General features: G+C 38.4%; 1 protein-coding gene across 2 annotated transcripts in view; it reads right to left on the bottom strand.

The window, feature by feature from the left end:
- The window catches only part of Rbms3 (RNA binding motif, single stranded interacting protein 3), a 717,266-nt gene that overhangs the window by 549,502 nt on the left and 150,633 nt on the right, over positions 1-17,131 (bottom strand). The window lies entirely within an intron of this gene.

Here is a 17,131-nt window from a genome sequence, read left to right as displayed (position 1 = left end):
AAGTGGAGGTGTGGCTCAAGTGGTAAAATGTCAGCCTTGAGCAGAAAAGTCATGCCAGAGGATGAGGGCCTGAGTTCAAGCTCCCTCCCCTCCCAGCACCCCCCCAAAAAACATATATATATATATGAAAGAAAGGTAGATGAAAGAAAAAAGAAAGATTAGAAGAAGGAAGAAATATTCCACAGACTCTACAAATGAATGAACAATTGAGTGAACTAATGGATCCACCTCAGCACCTTTCCCAATGCTAAACCTGCCTCCTCATCCTTAATGTTTCTAGATTGTTAGACAAAGCCACTACTCTCTTTTCTTTCAGATTCTTTAAATTACTCTAAGCCAGGGTATTAACCATAGGGACTTTGCACTGGAAAATTCAGTCCTCCTTGGGATACCGTCCTACCCCATACAGGATGCCAGGGCAGCATCCTTAACATGGTTCTACCAGACTCTAGTGACAGCCACACCTCCAGTGAAATGATCAAATATATTTTCAGATATTGCCAAATGTTTCCTGGTAGTGACAGAGTTCTCCTCTCATGAAAGGACCTTTCTCATAATCAGCCATAGCACGTTATATCAAAATGAAAATAATAAAATGACACCCCAAAACGTGGGATGTGTAGCGTGAAAACAACGCATAATGTAGATGTCAAGATTAGTAAATATAGTTACTTATTACGTTCAATTCTTTCTTTTAATTATTTTTATTGTAAAGGTGATGCACAGAGGGGTTACAGTTACATAAGTAAGGTAATGAGTACATTTCTTTTCAGTGTTATCCTCTTCCTCATTTTCTCCTGCTTTCCCTCTCCCCTAATTCCCCTCCCTGCCAAGGTGAAAAGTTCATTTCCAACATAATGCCTTTGTGAGTATGACTGTTGGATTGGTTTACCCTTTGTCCTTTGTCCCACCATTTTTGTGATTCCCCTTCCCTTCCCCAAATCAGATGAACTTATGTAAGACAAAGGGAATAATCCAAAGGAAAAAAATGAAAGAAAAAAGAAATAGCTGCAAACAGTACACTAAAAAATAACAACAAAAAACAAAAAATCTCTCTTTTCATATCTTGGAGTTCATTTTGATTAGTATCGTTTTTTTCTTGTTTTGTTGGTTGGTTGTGGGACTTGATCTCTAGGCCTGGGTGCTGTCCCTCAGCTCTTCAGCTCAAGGATAGTGCTGTACCACTTGAGCCACAGTGCCATTTCCAGTTCTCTGGTGGTTTATTGGAAATAAGAGTCTCACAGACTTTCCTGCCCTGTCCATGCTGGCTTTGAACCGTGATCCTCAGATCTCAGCCTCTTGAGTAGCTAGTATTACAGGTGTGAGCCACCGGATGGTCATATGTACATAGCTATTGAACAATTCTGATCCTCTGATCAATTGTTTTTTGTGTGAGCATATTCAAAATCTTAGAATTATACTGTCTGAGCTCAGTCCTTGCTGTACCTTTTGCTGTACATATTACCTTTAGACAGTAATTTAATCTCTCTGAGATTCAATAATCTCATTACTATGAAGATAATAATAATAATAATATTCTGGGCCCAATGTTGTGTCATATACCTGTAATTCCAGCTAGTTGGGTGTCAGAGATAGGAGGACCTTGATTTGAGGCCAGCACAGGAAAAAGTTAAAGTGACCCTATCTCAAAACAAGTTTGGTGTTGTAAGCTATGCTTGTGGTTTCAGTTACTCCATAGACAGAGGTAGGAACACCATAGTCACAAGTTGTTCAAGTTAAGGCTAATGCCAGATCCTGTATGAAAAGAAGCTAAACAAAAGGACTGCAGACATGGCGCAAGCTGTAGAGGACTTTCTTTAGCAAGCAAAAGGCCTTGAGTTAATCTTAAGTTAAATCTTCAGTACTGCAATAAAATAATAGTAGTGTTCTATGTCATAGAGTCTAAAAAAGCTTTGAGCTCATGCAAAAAAATGAGTTCTATAAAATAACAACTGCATAATCAGTTAATAATAATAAAGAGGGAACAGCTTACACTAAGCAAAAGGAAGGAAATGTAAATATCATCTAATTGTATTGTCAAAGCTTATAGAATTCATAAACTTTATAAACCAGGATAATGACAATTTGCCTTGTGAAGGGTAAAATGTGTTTGTGACTTTAACTAAGTATCACTATTCCACAATACTGTGAAATATGTGAAATTTATGTAATCACCTAATCTCAATTTAAAAAAATAATGTGTAAGAACATCTTGCCATCCGTTCAATTATAACAAATAATGGTCCTCAAGGCATGATGAGACATTACATCAAGACTGTAGGGGAAGCTGAACTAATGAACTTGGCTTCATCTGTTCCCTCAGCCTCAATCTCAGAGTACACCAAAATGTCTGACAGCCCTTCCTCTTCCTAGGCTAGGGTGAGCATCATCTGTATACAGAGACTTCAAACTTCCTCTCTGGCCTCCTTTTCCCTCCTACTTTTCTTTTGACAACTGATTCATTGGAATGGTGAAGAGGGGAGAGAGGAATAACAAAACTGTCACTTGCAATCATAGCCTAGCCAAGAATTAGAAATAGCAGAGAAGAAAGAAAGCAAATAAGGACAGGCTGTAGGCCCAGGGCCACTATTTCCAGTTTTAGAAATAAACATCTTCCCTTCTTTAGCTGTACTTAATATAGTATTAGTGTTTTAAATATGATATTTAGAGCTAGGGACTGGTAGCTCATGCCTATAATCCTAGCTACTTAGGCAGCTGAGATTGGAGGATTGAGGTTTAATGCCAGCCTAGGCAGGAAAGTCTGTGGGACTCTTATCTCCAACTCAAGTGGTAGAGCTCCACCCTTGAGCAAAACAGCTAAGGGAGATCATGAGGCGCTGAGTTAAGCCCCAGTACGAGCACAAAATGTTAAGCAAAGAATGAATAAGAGAATGAACAAATGTACAATTTAATTTTTAAATAATTTGTTAGAATGTAGACTTACAAAGGAAGATGTGCTCTTTCTCTTTGTATTTGAATTTAATGGCATAATCCCATTCCATTTTGACATTTAACATCTCCATAACAGTAAAGCCTCTTTCCTCATCTAACAAAATGGGACTGGCTTCATGACCCAATGTATTCTATTTCACCCCCTTGGACATCCAAATACTTAAGCTTTTGCTTTTTTTCCCCCAAGCCTTATAACACAGTAGTGTTCAGTAGGTACTGGCTAGAGTGGCTTCCTGTGTCATTCTATCTCACAATGGATCATGTGGTCTTTATCTGTTATGTTTTATTCTTTCTAAATTCCCAGGGCTTTTTTAAGCTGTTTGCTACCACTTTTCACCTCTCTTTTCTCCACATTCTTTGAATTCCATCCTGCATTCACACTTCTCTTAAAATGAGACTTTGTTTAAAGCAATTTTTCCCCTTGCATAGCCTTTAAAAACCACCAGGGAGCCAGAAAAATGTCTCCAGCTTTAAGTATAACAGATCAGATAGACTAGTGCAGACAGCGCCCTTGGCTGATCAAATAAGAGAGAGTCTGTACAGCATGATCAATACGTGTTTACTTAATTCTCTTTTTCCCCAGGGCTCTTTGCAAGCATTTCCATAGCCAGAACACCATTTAGCAAATTGCATGATGTCCAAAACCATAAATGTGCCTTCCAACAGGCTTAATGTATTCACTGGACATAACAAACAAACAAACAACAACAACTAAAACCCAGAACAGTATTAAAAAAAAAGGTTGAGATGAAGATAGGCAAATATATATGTGGAAGTGACATATGCACTGAAATTCAGAAGGGTGCATTTCTGAAGCTGTTTGAAAAAGATATACCACTAAAGATGGTCTTTTTCTCTCTCTCTCTCCCCTCTCTTCCTTCCTTCCTTCCTTCCTGAACTCAGGAATTCAGGGCATAACACTCCCACTTGGCTTTATACTCAAGACTGGTATTCTACCACTTGAACCATACTTGTAGCTCAGCTTTGTGCTGCTTACTTGGAAATGGGGTCTCTCAAACTTTCCTGCCTGGACTGATGTCAAACCTTGATCCTCAAATCTCAGCCACCTGAGTAGGTAGGATTACTGGCATGATCCAGAGCCAAAATTAAAGGTAGCTTTTTATATCTTGTCTTCTTACGTAAATCCCAGAAATTCTGGTGGAAGAGAAAAACTTCTCAGAGTGATTGAGTCAATCAATTCACTGATTTCAATATCCAGTCCAGGGCACTTCCTCATCTTTAACATTTCTGTTTATCTAGTGAGTGAACTTGTGACCAAGGTAGCAATGAATATTGTACATCATTCATTATTTTTAAGAATTATAAGTTCCTTCCCCCCACCCATTTTCAAAATAGCATCCTTCAGTGAACACCACATTGGTGCCAAAATGCCTGACAAAGGCACAAACCTAAATTAATTTTTGGGAAAAACAAAACAAAATCAAAACCAAAACAACTTTGTATGCCAAAAGCATGTCAATAATCTCCAGGGGTTAATGTGTCCCAACAGCCACTTTTCTGCTTAAAGTGCCTCCTCTGCTTCCTTTCTCAATTCTTTCTTTCTGGATAGATTTGGAATTTTATCACTGATGAGCTTCAAAATTATTTTGAGCTCCTAAGGAAGCATTTTTAAAATGTTAGTGGAAAAAAATATTTTCCTTCAGGTAAGATTAACTTTGCTCTATTGTTCCAAGTCACATTGTATAAATCCAGTTTATGAGCCAGAGGACTTGTCCTAGGGAGTTTCTGAGCATGCCCACTGCTTTAAAGGGCAAGGCCTTGCTGTGCATCTGCAGCATGTCCAGAAGTGGGCTCTGAGTAAGCCTGACTGAAAGCAAGGCAAGGTTGCTCTTGAGGCTGCACATGCTCAGCTGGGGCACAGACACCACTGCATGATGGGTAGAAGGGATGGCCCTGTTGGAAGAAAGGCCAGTGAGGGATTAGAAAAGATCTGGGTAAATATTTTCCTTTTTGTCTTCTTTTGTTTAAGTAGCTGTACAAAGAAGTTGCCATTAAACAAAGCAGTTTGTGAATGAAATACATTCTGATGAATGTCACCCCCTTTCAGCATTTCACCCATCCCTCCTCTACCCAGCCTTTCACTCCTCCTCTTAATTTTGTAGGTGATACATTGGATTCTTGACTGCACGCTCCCCTCTTCTCCTCTTCCTTTGTCTACCCCTTTCCCATTGACCCCACACCTTTTGATAACCACTTCTTATTTTGTTTTTCTGAACTTTGACTTGGCTTTTCTAAGGAATGACACCATTTGAGTTCTCTCCTGAATCTTTTGTATTTCAGTCAATACATTTGTACACACTTGCATACAATCCAATATAGTATCTGGTGAGGCAAATACGATTTCTCTCAGTTTGCAACTGAGAACACTGAGGCAGAAAGGGTAAATGACTTTATTAAGGTCACACAGCTCCAGCCTAGAGTTGAGTCCAATGAGGTGAATTCTGGAAGCCATGTGGTTCTTCACAATACAAAAGAACTTCATGTTATTCCTATGGGCACCAGCAAGCATAAGAGTGGAGGGTAAGAGGATGAGAGGGAAGGAACAACAGCAGACATCTCCAATGGAGGATAGCCAGCCATTCCTTCCATCAGAACATAAATGAAGTGTGTGTGTGTGTGTGTGTGCGCGCGCTTGCGCGTGCGTGCACGCATATGTGTGCATCCGTGCACACCCATGTGCACTCACAGGCTAGCATTATACTGGGGTTTGAACTCAGGGCCTAATACTTTGCTTTTTTGTTCAAGGCTAGACCTCTACCACTTAAACCACACTGGCTTTTTGCTAATTAATTGGAAATACCAGTCTCAAGGATTTGTCTGCTTGGTCTGGCATTGAACCATAATTTTCCTATCACCACTTCCAGAGTAGCTAGGATTACAAAGGTGAGCTATCGGTGCCCAGCGAAATGAAGTCTCTCTTAAAATTTAATTTCAGAGGGCAAGTCACTATCACAAGCAAGCATGCTAGGAGTTTTTCAAATATTGTCACCCATAAAGGTTTAAGTCAAAACTCATTTTTGGTGTTGTTGTTGTTTGTTTTCCTGTTTAACAACAGCAACATGAACTGGCTTGTAGAGCATCCTAAATAGCTGATTCATTTAGTGTGCTTTGTTAATCTGTCTCATTTGTCAAGTTTGAAAACTGCATCAACCCCCATCCTTCTCCATTCTTGGAAAGTATGTGGCTGTGTGTGCAGGTTTTTGTTTGTTTGCTTGCTTGCTTTTCTTCTTGTATGCCATGTGGAGGTAGATTAGACATGAATTTATTTTAATAGAAAGCATGTGGTAATACAATAAATGTTGCTCACAAATCAATAAGGTAAAGAAAACCATAAACAAATTATGTTTCATACAACGTCGAACTTGATTGGAGGAACATGTGTCTATAGGCAGAGTTGTGATACATTTTAAACCAAGGTTTTCACCTTTGCCACTACTGATTTTGACACAGGGCAATTTGTTGTAGGAAGCTTTACTGTATATTGTAGCGTGCTTAAAAATAATTAATAGCTTGGACTGAGAATGCAGCTTAGTGGTAGAGTGCTTGCCTAGCATGCATAAAGCCCTGGATTCATTTCCTAAGTACCACATAAGCAGAAAAGAGTCAAGAGTGGTGCTGTAGCTCAAGTGATAGAATGCTAACCTTGAGTACAGAGAGGCTCAGGGACAGCATCCAGGCCCTGAGTTCAAGCTCCAGGACTTACCAAAAAATAGCTAATAACATATTAATACTTTGTGTACTAAATCCAGATGCACTGTCCTTCCACAACTGTGACAATCATAAATGTCTTTAAGCTGGCTGCAGTGGATCAAGCCAATATACCTAGTTACTTGGGAAGCAGAAATGGAAACATAGTAGCTTGAGACTAACCCGCATAATAGATAAAATCACAAGACTGCATCACAACCAATGGCTAAGCACTGTGGCATGCACCTGCCATCCCCAGCAACAAAGGGGAAGCACCATAGAAGGATTACAACCTAGGCTGGCTCAGGTATAAAGACATTATCTCAAAAATAACCAAGTCAGGCCAGGAGTTGGTGGGTCACACTAATAATCTTAGCCACTTAGGCTGAAATCTGGAGGATCAAGGTGCAAGATCAGTGTAGGTAGAGAATTTCAATAGACTTTATCACCAAAATCAGTCTGAAGTAGGAATAGATGGTGTGGTTCAAGTGGTAGAGCATCAGTTGAGAAGTGTGAAGCCCTGGGTTGAATCATCACTACTGTCCATACAATATATAAACAAATAAAAATGAGGCAAAAGAAACTGGAAGTGTAGCTTAAGTGGTAAAAGTACTTGCCTTGCATCAAGTGCAAGGCCTTGAGACTCTGAGTTCATTCCTGTGGGGACACACACACACACACACACACACACACACACACACACACACACTCTTCAGCTATTACCAAATGTTCCTAGAGAAGGTGAAAGAGATCCTTGTCTAGTAAAGAATCAATATTGTCAACACACAGCTTTTTTCATTGAAAAATAACTACTCACCATAAAATAATACTAACTCAATAGTCTAAGGAAAATAACTCATTTCATTGAAAATCTCATCACCAAACTGAAGTTCAATTGTTTTTGTTTTTTGTTTTTGTGCCAGTTCTGGGGCTTGAACATAGAATATGGGTGCTGTCCTTTAGTTTTTGTGCTTAAGGCTGGAGCTCTACCACTTGAGTCAAAGCTACATTTCTGGTTTTTGCCAGTTAATTGTAGATAAGATCTCAAGGTCTTTCCTTCCCAGGTTGGCTTTGAACCATAATCTTCAGAACTCAGTCTGTTGGGTAGCTAGGATTACAGGCATGAGCCACCAGTGCCTGGCAAAGTTCACCTGTTTACCCCAAGTATTTGTGGTATGTCCCTTACCCCTCCAAGATGCCAGTATACCACATTTCATTTGCAGTAGACTATATCTGCAACACACGTCTCCCTCTGATTGAAACATAACTCTTTTGTGAGAGAATGTTAAATATTCTGTATGCAATTCTCCTTGGCCAGGAATCACAGAGACCTAGTGCCAAACATAGTCAGCTCTACTGCTGGCATCGGGCTGCTAGCAGGACCTGGAGGCAGTTGGTCTGGTGGTTTGGAGGAGCTGTGGTCCCCTTCCACACGGCAGTCTGTGTGCTGATGGTCTCCCCAAGTTGTTTTTTATCCATTTCCAGTGCAATAGAAATTGTACTCTTTTATCCACTCAAGAATAAAATCCCAGATAAAATCTCCCATGGGACTGCCATGCCAATTCATTTACTATCCCAGAATGAATACAAACCACATTCTTGTCTTAAATCATAAATTATTTAGCCTACACATATATTGGCTATCTTTTGCTGAGTGGATAATATTGCTACATGCTCTTGGATCCTTGTCTGTCAGACAGTATAATTGCCACACAACCTTGCTTCTGCAGCCCTCTCCAGTGTGTGACACCTACCAGAAAGAACACAGGAAGGACTATGGCAGTCACTGGTGTGTCCATAATATCAAGTAAAGGTTAAGGTGTGTATGGTCTAGGAAAGCACCAAAAACTGTTTCTTAATTCATATCTAAGGCAAGCCATGCAATTTTAGCCACAGTTTCATGGACCATGTGCATCATGGCTTTGCAATTTCATGCTAGGCAATTGCTTCTCCATTATCTATAACACAACTATGGAAAACAATTGCTTCCATTATGCCTTTTATAATAGAGTTTGGTGGAAACTTGCCCTTTTCCTATTTTCCCTATGCATAACTCAGATATGGAAATGAGCAGTTAGAGTGGAAAGTGCTCACAAAAGACAGTCATTTGAATATCCTTTGTCAATTGGCCCATGTATTAGCTGCCCTTAATGACATGAACATGGTATTTGAGAGCCTCAGATCACCAGCTGAGAATCCAACACTGCCACTAACTAGGCTCTTCAACCCCTTATCAAAGGACAGGTGGGATGATTGTTTTCTCTTAGGTAAATTACATGTAAAACATTTATCACACTCCTCAGCAAGGATGGTTTTTATTTTATCATCACCACCCTTTCCTCCTCCTCCTCTTCCTCCTCCTCCTCTGCTACCACCACCAGCACCTCACCCTCAACACTATGGACAGGGTGATCCTTACAACAAACATTACATTCTCTGCTCTAATTGAAATAATTTACCCTGAATGAGGTGCGGTGAGAGCTAATCATTTTTTAAAGTATAGGAGCAACTATACTTAAAACTTTAATGTGATAACTAAGCTGTGACAAAAATAGTCATTTTGGAGGAAATAACTAATTAGTTGCCAGGTATTTACAAATTACTACTTGGTTTTTTATCAAATTTCTGTGAGATTAAGATTTCCTTTGTTCTCAATATTAGCTTGAAAGCCTCAGTAGACTGCAAAAATTGCATAGTGTTCTGTGTCATTAATAGGATTAAAGTTTCAATTCCATTTTAGAGATTTAGATATTAAAAGACATTACAAATGTGTGATACTTAGAAATATACTAAACGAGTTATTTTTCAGTTCAAGCACTAGACACAAAATTCATTAATAAATTTACAAGCTAGAAAAGAGAACTGTTATAAGTGATCCAAATGATCTTTTATGAAAATTGTCAATTATTCCAAATGCCTGTGATGTCGTTTTTTCTGCCTTTAACATGATCAACTTGCTCTTTTTTAGGGGCAAGCAAATACTAACACATACTTCAAAATTTTAGGCATTCCTGGCACTAGTCTTATGCTTTGAAAATACCCCACCTAGTTCATGATGCTAATACTAATAAAGATTAGTACTATGGGAATATAAACATGAATGGTTCCCCGATGGAGATTACAATGTCAGCCATACTATGTGCAATGCTTATTAGCATTAGGGCAATCCACAGAAATAATGATAGTGACCGTAATTCCTGGATGTAAACTCCTCAGTTTGTCCAAGGAATACCTCAGAGATCAGTCCCAACACCAGCCATCAAGGTCGTCTAAATCACTAGGCAAACAGTGAAAACCCATCCCACAAGGCATTGATGACTCAGGCCTGTAATCACAGCTACTCAGGAGACTAAGATCTGAACATCACAGTTTGAAACCAACCAGGGTAAAAAAATGTCTGTGAAACTCTATTTCAAGTTCACCAACAAGTGGGAGGTAGAAGTGTGCCTCAGGCACACCACCAGCCCCAGTGAAAAGCTAAAGGATTTTGCGCAGGCCCTGAGTTCAAGCCTCAGTACAGGCACACACAAACATGCACACAACCATGCAAAATAAAACACAAAAAACAATCCACAACAGAAAAAAAAACACTGGAAGATATGTTGGCATAATACTTACAACTAAATGAGCTCTTCTATAGTTTCCTCTTTCCATCATCAACATAAACAGTAAGACAGTTTCCCAACCAGGTAACTATTTTTATATGGACCAATTATATTACTTATTTGGTTACTGATAGTTTGTGAGTGGCAGAGAAATACATTTGTTCCCTAACATGAATAACAAGCCTCATTATCAATAATAAGACATCGAAGTGGCTTTTCCTAGACCAATCTCTGTGTTTTCCAATTAGATGAGAATTTCCCTTCTCTAGAAGTATATCTGTGATGACTCAGGAGCAATGCAGTGATACAATAACATTGCAATCAAAATTAATTTCTTTGTTCAGGTTTTCCTTTCAATCCCAAATGTCTTCAGTCCATACCTATCCCTGCTTCCTCTTCCTTCCTAGGACTCACATTCACAGCACATTTGATAACATCTGCTTCTATGCTTTATCCTGTCTTCTTCCCTCCACATGCATGGACCACATTAGACTAATGGATTCTTGGGTGACTTTGGTTGTGGGAAAATGGCTCACTATGAATATAACCAGGGTTCTGTGACTGAAAAAGGAAACTTTTAAAAAGTTTACCTTACAGACTGGGAGAAGACCTTCACTAGATATACAACAGACAAGGGCCTCATATCTAAAATATACTTAGAACTCAAAAAATTAAACCACCCAAAACAAATTCTCAAAGAAACAACAACCCGATTAATAAGTGGGCTAAAGACTTAAAGAGAGACTTCTCTGATGAGGAAAAAAGAATGGTCAGTAGACACATGAAGTAATGTTCAACTGCTGTGGCCATCAAAGAAATGCAAATCAAAACAACATTGAGATTCCCCCTTACCCCAATTAGAATGGCTATAATCAATAAATCTAACAATAGATGCTGGAGGGGATGTGGCCAAAAGGGAACCCTACTGCATTGTTGGTGGGAGTGTAAACTAGTTCTATTACTCTGGAAAGCAGTATGGAGGTTCCTCGAAAGACCCCACATAGAGCTCCCCTTATGACCCAGCAATCGCACTTTTGGGAATTTACCCAAAGGATCACAAACAAGGCCATACTAAAGCTACCAGCACAAACATGTTTATTGCAGCATTATTTACCCTAGCTAAGATATGGAACCAACCCAGATGCCCCTCAGTAGATGAGTGGATCAAGAAAATGTGGTACATCTATACAATTGAATTCTATGCTTCCATCAGAAAGAACACCACCACCCAATTTATTAGGAAATGGAAAGACTTGGAAAAAAATCATATCAAGTGAAGTTACCCAGACCCAAAGAAATTTAGGTCCCATTGTTTCCCTTATTTGCAATAATTAGCATCCATATAGGATAATCTTATCAGATGAGCTGAAAAGCTCAAAAACCATGTACAAATGACTATGTAAGTTGATGCTAAGTGAAATGCACCCCAGGATATGGACACAAGAGGTCTGTCTTTATTGTTACTGTTTTAAATGTACCATGAGATTTTATTAAGTTTTGTTGTTAGTGTATGTTCTGTCCCCTACAGTATATCTCCTGCTGTCACTATACTTGATTTTGATATCTTGCATCTTGTATATGCATATGTCTAATCTGGGGAGAGGAAGGGGAATAGCAAAACACTGAAATAAGGACACAGGATGACCCATTGCAACGAAGATACCTACTGGACAGTATATTGGAAATGAACTTTACAACTTCAGGTGGTGAGGGGTGAAGGGGGAATAGGAGTGTGGGAGGTGGGGGAGGGAAGGGATAGTAGGACAACAGCAAGGAAGGGAAGGGGTAACAATGATCGACAAGTAATGTACTCATTGCCTTACTCGTGTAACTGTAACCCCTCTGTACAACATCTTAACAATAAAATAAATAATTAAAAAGAAAAGTTTACCTTACAAACTAGGCCACATTTTGAGCAAACTGAAGATTCATTAATGATTATACCAGGAAATAAAAAATAAATGTAGTTTCCAAAACAAAAGCATGGGGGTATGGTCACCATTTATTTGCTTTCTAGTTCACAAAATCCCAACCGTTTCTCTGGGGTTATTTAGAGTTGTATTCCTTTCATGCTATTTTCTTTCTTTTACTTTAGCCTTATCTCATTTCCTCTCTCCACCGATTTTGTAAAATCAACAACAAATCATAAAATAATCAGGAATGATAATAATGGCTGCGTGTGAGACACATTATATACTGAGTATGGTTCAATATTTCCTGATCCCAGAACCCTTGGAATTAAGTTCTATTGTAATCATTATGTTGACCAGAATAACAGTGAGGCCCAGGGAGGTAAATGAATTTCCAAGGTTGTTTAGCTACTCAGCAAAATACCTAGGACTTGAAACATTGCAATTAATCACTGTTCTAACTCTAGATGTTCAAACAGTAGTAGTTTGATAGCAAGTGGAGCTATTGAAATTTAAATATAATTAACTGCAATTAAACTAATCATTCAGTTCCTCTGTTGCACTAACCATATTTCAAATGCTCTAAAACAGACATGAGAATTGAATGTTAGGGCCACAGAGAACATTTCCATCATCATAGAAAATTCATTTGAGCAGTGCTGATGCAGAGCATTCTGATAGTTAGTGTCTCTGTGCTATTCAAAGAATACGGAAAAGTCAGGATTCTAGGCTCTATCCTGCTGTTCAGGGGTTTGGAGATTTTTTTTTGTTAAAGTGCACTTACTTTTCTGCTGTTGTTGGTGGTGGTGGTGCTGGTACTGGGATTTGAAATCTCAAACCTGGTGTTATCAATCTTGAGCCACGCCCTCGCTTGACTTTTTACAGGGTAACTGAAGATAAGAGCCTCACCAACATTTCTGTCCATGATTCTCAGATTTCAGCTTTCTAGTGAGCTAAGATTACAGCTCTGGCCACTAGCATTTGGCTTTTAGTATGCAATTATTCTTATTTCAATGGAGGCCATAATAAAGTTTGTCACCTTCCCCACAGAGGCAATGGATCTAAAACTGTAGCATTTAAATCGTCTCTGTATCCAAGGTAGATATTATCAAGAGATTTCCATGAAGAAAATACAATCTGGAGAAAGAATAAGATAAAATCCTCCAGATTTTATTCTTTCTCTCTCTCTCTCTCTCTGTGTGTGTGTGTGTGTGTGTGTGTGTGTGTGTGTGTGTGTGTGTGTGTGTGCCTGCCCTGGGGATTAAACTCAAGGCTTTGTATTTTTGCTTAGCTTTTTCCACTCAAGTCTGGCATTCCACTACTTGAGCCACATTTTAACCTCAGGCTTTTTGCTTGTTAATTGGACATAAGAATCCTATGGACTTTCTTGTTCTGTTTTAATTCAAATCACGATCCTCAGGTCTGAACCTCCTATGTGGCTATGATTACAGGCATAAGCCACCAGCTTCTGGTTCACCTGTATTTTAAAATTATTGGAGTGTGGATAAAGGAAGGTGGGGAGGAGAGCTCACAATTTGTAACAGTCAATACAAAATAAATGCTTTTCTCTTGGGCTGACTAGCTTCTTGCCTAGCATTTTCAAAACTCTATATTAACATTCCTAAATAGGACTGGAGCCTCCCAACCTCCACATAACATGATGTTCCACTGATCTTCCTTTTCTCTGAACAGAGACAAAGCAACAGAGAAAAGTGCTCTCTTCTAGTGATCGATCAGGGTAACTCAGCAAATTCATAAACCATAACCTATATTCCCTGACATAAAATAGTTTTGTTGTTTTATTAACCATTCTGTTCATATTTTATTGATGTAGCAAAATTAAATGTGAAGAGAAATGAAGCTTTTAGAGTCCTAAATCTAAGAAATTTAGACTATAGAGCATAATCATTTTCTCAACAAGACAATACTAGAGCACAGATCAGAAGTGTGGCAGCAATTAATACAGGAAAAATAATTGCTTCATTATAAAAATTGAAAGGAGTGCTTGCTTAGATAATTTTCTATAAATACTTTCAACCTTTATTGCATTTTGGCCCATGAGATTTTAGCTATGAGAATATAAAATGACTATTGTTATCAAATTTATTATAATTTTTATAATTAGAAGACTTATCAAATATTTACATAGTCAAATTTTATTTCTCACATTTACAAACCTCCATAAGGCTATTTCCCTTTTGTAGTTTATTATAAATCAATGCAACTTGTACATTAGTGAATTTATCAAACTAGTATGAACTAATCTAATTTATGTATTTATTTTATGCCAATACTAGGGTTGAACTTTTCCAGCTCTTGCTTGGTTTTTGTACTCAAGGTTGGTATTTTACCACTTGAACCACACTTCTACTTCAGACTTTTTGCTTTTAAGTAGAGATAAGAGTCTGGGAAGGGATGGGAAGGGGAAACAAAGGAGGAGGCAACAATGCTTGATAAGAAATGTACTCATTATCTTGCCCATGTAATTGTAACAGTATTTTCACAATAAAAAACAACAATAACAACAGCAACAACAAAAAGAGTCTCTGACATTTTGTCTGCTCAGGCTGGCTTTGAAACTAGATCCTCAGATCTCAAACTCCAGAGTAGCTAGGATTGTAGGAGTGAGCCACCATACCTGTGACACATCCAATTTTCATCATATCTTCCTTTTTTTACTGCTTGGTTCTTTATAGGCATGGAGAATGATTTACCTCCTCAACAAGGACGAATCTATTTCCCCTCCTTGTCTTTTTTTTTTTTTTTGCTTTTTTGAAGTAAGTGAGCTTCAGAGATGGGTAAACATGGGACATCTGCTCTTAATATGAACTTTGTTCAAAGCTCAGGAAGGAGTGTCAGAGTCACTGATCCATAAGGAAGAACAAACCCCAAAGATGCACTACCAGGCTAACTTTACAACCTGCCTGTCTAGCTTTGGAGAAAATTACCTAACCCCCTTTGCCTTGTCTTCTCATCTATAAAAATAGAAATAATAACTACTGCAGAAAATTGTGAAACATTTCAAATCAGTGATTGTGTATTGAGCCCTGAGAACAGAAACTGGTACAATATACGCATCCTACAAGTGATCCCACCAGTGCAGCTATTACTCTCACATAAAGCCTAAAATATTTTTACAATGTTGTTGTTATCTCAGGCAATAATATTCTTCTTTTGGTCCATCAACAGATCTGGCTGAACTCTGACATATCCTGTTTAAAACCTTATGATACAATGTAAAAAAAATCTCTTGATCCTTTACAAACTGTAATTCTCTAGATTATGAATCGAGAAATGTCTTTTTCGTGAAATCTCAGCTTCTGTTACTTTTAATCTAGTCACTGATGATAACTGTCCCCAGAAAAACTGATGAAAAGACCCTCAAGACTTTATAAAATAAAGAAATTCTCTCACAGGAAGTCATTTTTAGCATACACATATTCTGTACACATGTTAAAAGTACTTTTTAAGAATAAGACGTAGCTTATTTGATTGCCAGTGGGAAAGTATATAGGTTAAATAACAGACCAACTAATAAATGTCCATGTAGGTAACTAAAAGGAGTTTCAGATGCAGAAAATAACAGTACTAACTTTTAACACTAAAAACCTAATCATTAGATTTTTTTAAAGGGTTAGTCTGCAAGAATATGTGGTGAGTAAACAATGGCTTAAAGTGTTTATTTTGCTTTAATTATTGCTCTTAAATTTTAACAAGTTATATGACATGTGCCCTAGCTGAAGCAAATTGTGCATAGTATAAAAACAAGTTCATTGCAGTGCTCTGGTGGCTCATGCCTGTAATCCTCGTTACTCAGGTGGCTGAGACTGGAGGATCACAGTTCAAAGTCAGCCTAGAAAATCTGTGAAACTCTTATATCCAATTAATTACCAAAAGCCAGAAGTGGAGCTGTGACTCAAGTAGCAGAGTGCCAACTTTGAGCAAAACAGCTAAATGACAGCACCCAGGCCCTGACCAGCACACACACACACACACACACACACACACACACACACACACACACACACTAAAGCAAAATAGAGATATTTATACATTTATACATTCCAAAGAATTACTACTGCCTCTGCTATTTCAGAGGGCAGTTTTGTACTGTGTTGTTTTGCTTTTGCTTTGGAGAGCAGTTAGTGGGGCTTGATGTGCAACGAATAACAGTTTTTTTTTTTTTTGTAAGAAACTATCACTAGAAGAATGATAGAAAAGTTGATATTTCTTTTCTTCCCCTATCATAGTCTCCAAGATTTGCTCTACATAGTGGGAATCAGAATAGAAAAGCACTTAGAACAAGAAATAGTGGGATGGAATGGAGGGAGGGAGGGAGAAAAGAAGAAAGGAAGGAAGGAAGGAAGGTTCATAGCTTTGTTGGCTTTTGTCATGTAAGCACATGGCTATTTGAACCCCCTAACAGTTCAACATACAGTCACAAAGCTTTTGAGACAGTAACAATCAACTCTGTCCAGAAGTACTTAACTTCAGCAATCCATTTTTACCCACTACAGGTATAGGCGATCAGAATGATCCCCAACAACCCAAGTTCTTCCAAGATACAAGTAAGCCTAAGGGTCCCATGGTTACCTGGTGAGAGCAACTATGAGGACCATGAGAAGGCAAAAAAGCAATGTTTTCTGGCCTGTCTCAACTGCTTGGATGGGAAAGGACCATGGAACATATGTGGACAAAGCACAAAAGAGATTTAGTAGTGTCTCTGTTGCTTAATCGAGGCAAAATGTAAGAATCATAAGTACTCCAGTTTGGTTTCATTGTTTTGGCTTTGTTGTTTTCCTGTTTGGGGAGAGAATGCCACTACATAGTCCAGACTGGCCTCAAACGGCAATCTACTATATAAGTACTATTTGAATGACCATGCAGCGATCATAGACATTTTTTAAGGAAAGATGGTTACCAAGACAGCCTTCCTATTCATTATCCTACAGAGAA

This window comes from Dipodomys ordii, unplaced genomic scaffold, assembly GCF_000151885.1.
Source record: "Dipodomys ordii isolate 6190 unplaced genomic scaffold, Dord_2.0 Scaffold110, whole genome shotgun sequence".
Taxonomy (NCBI): Eukaryota; Metazoa; Chordata; class Mammalia; order Rodentia; family Heteromyidae; genus Dipodomys; species Dipodomys ordii.
This window is presented reverse-complemented; position numbering and strand designations above follow the sequence as displayed.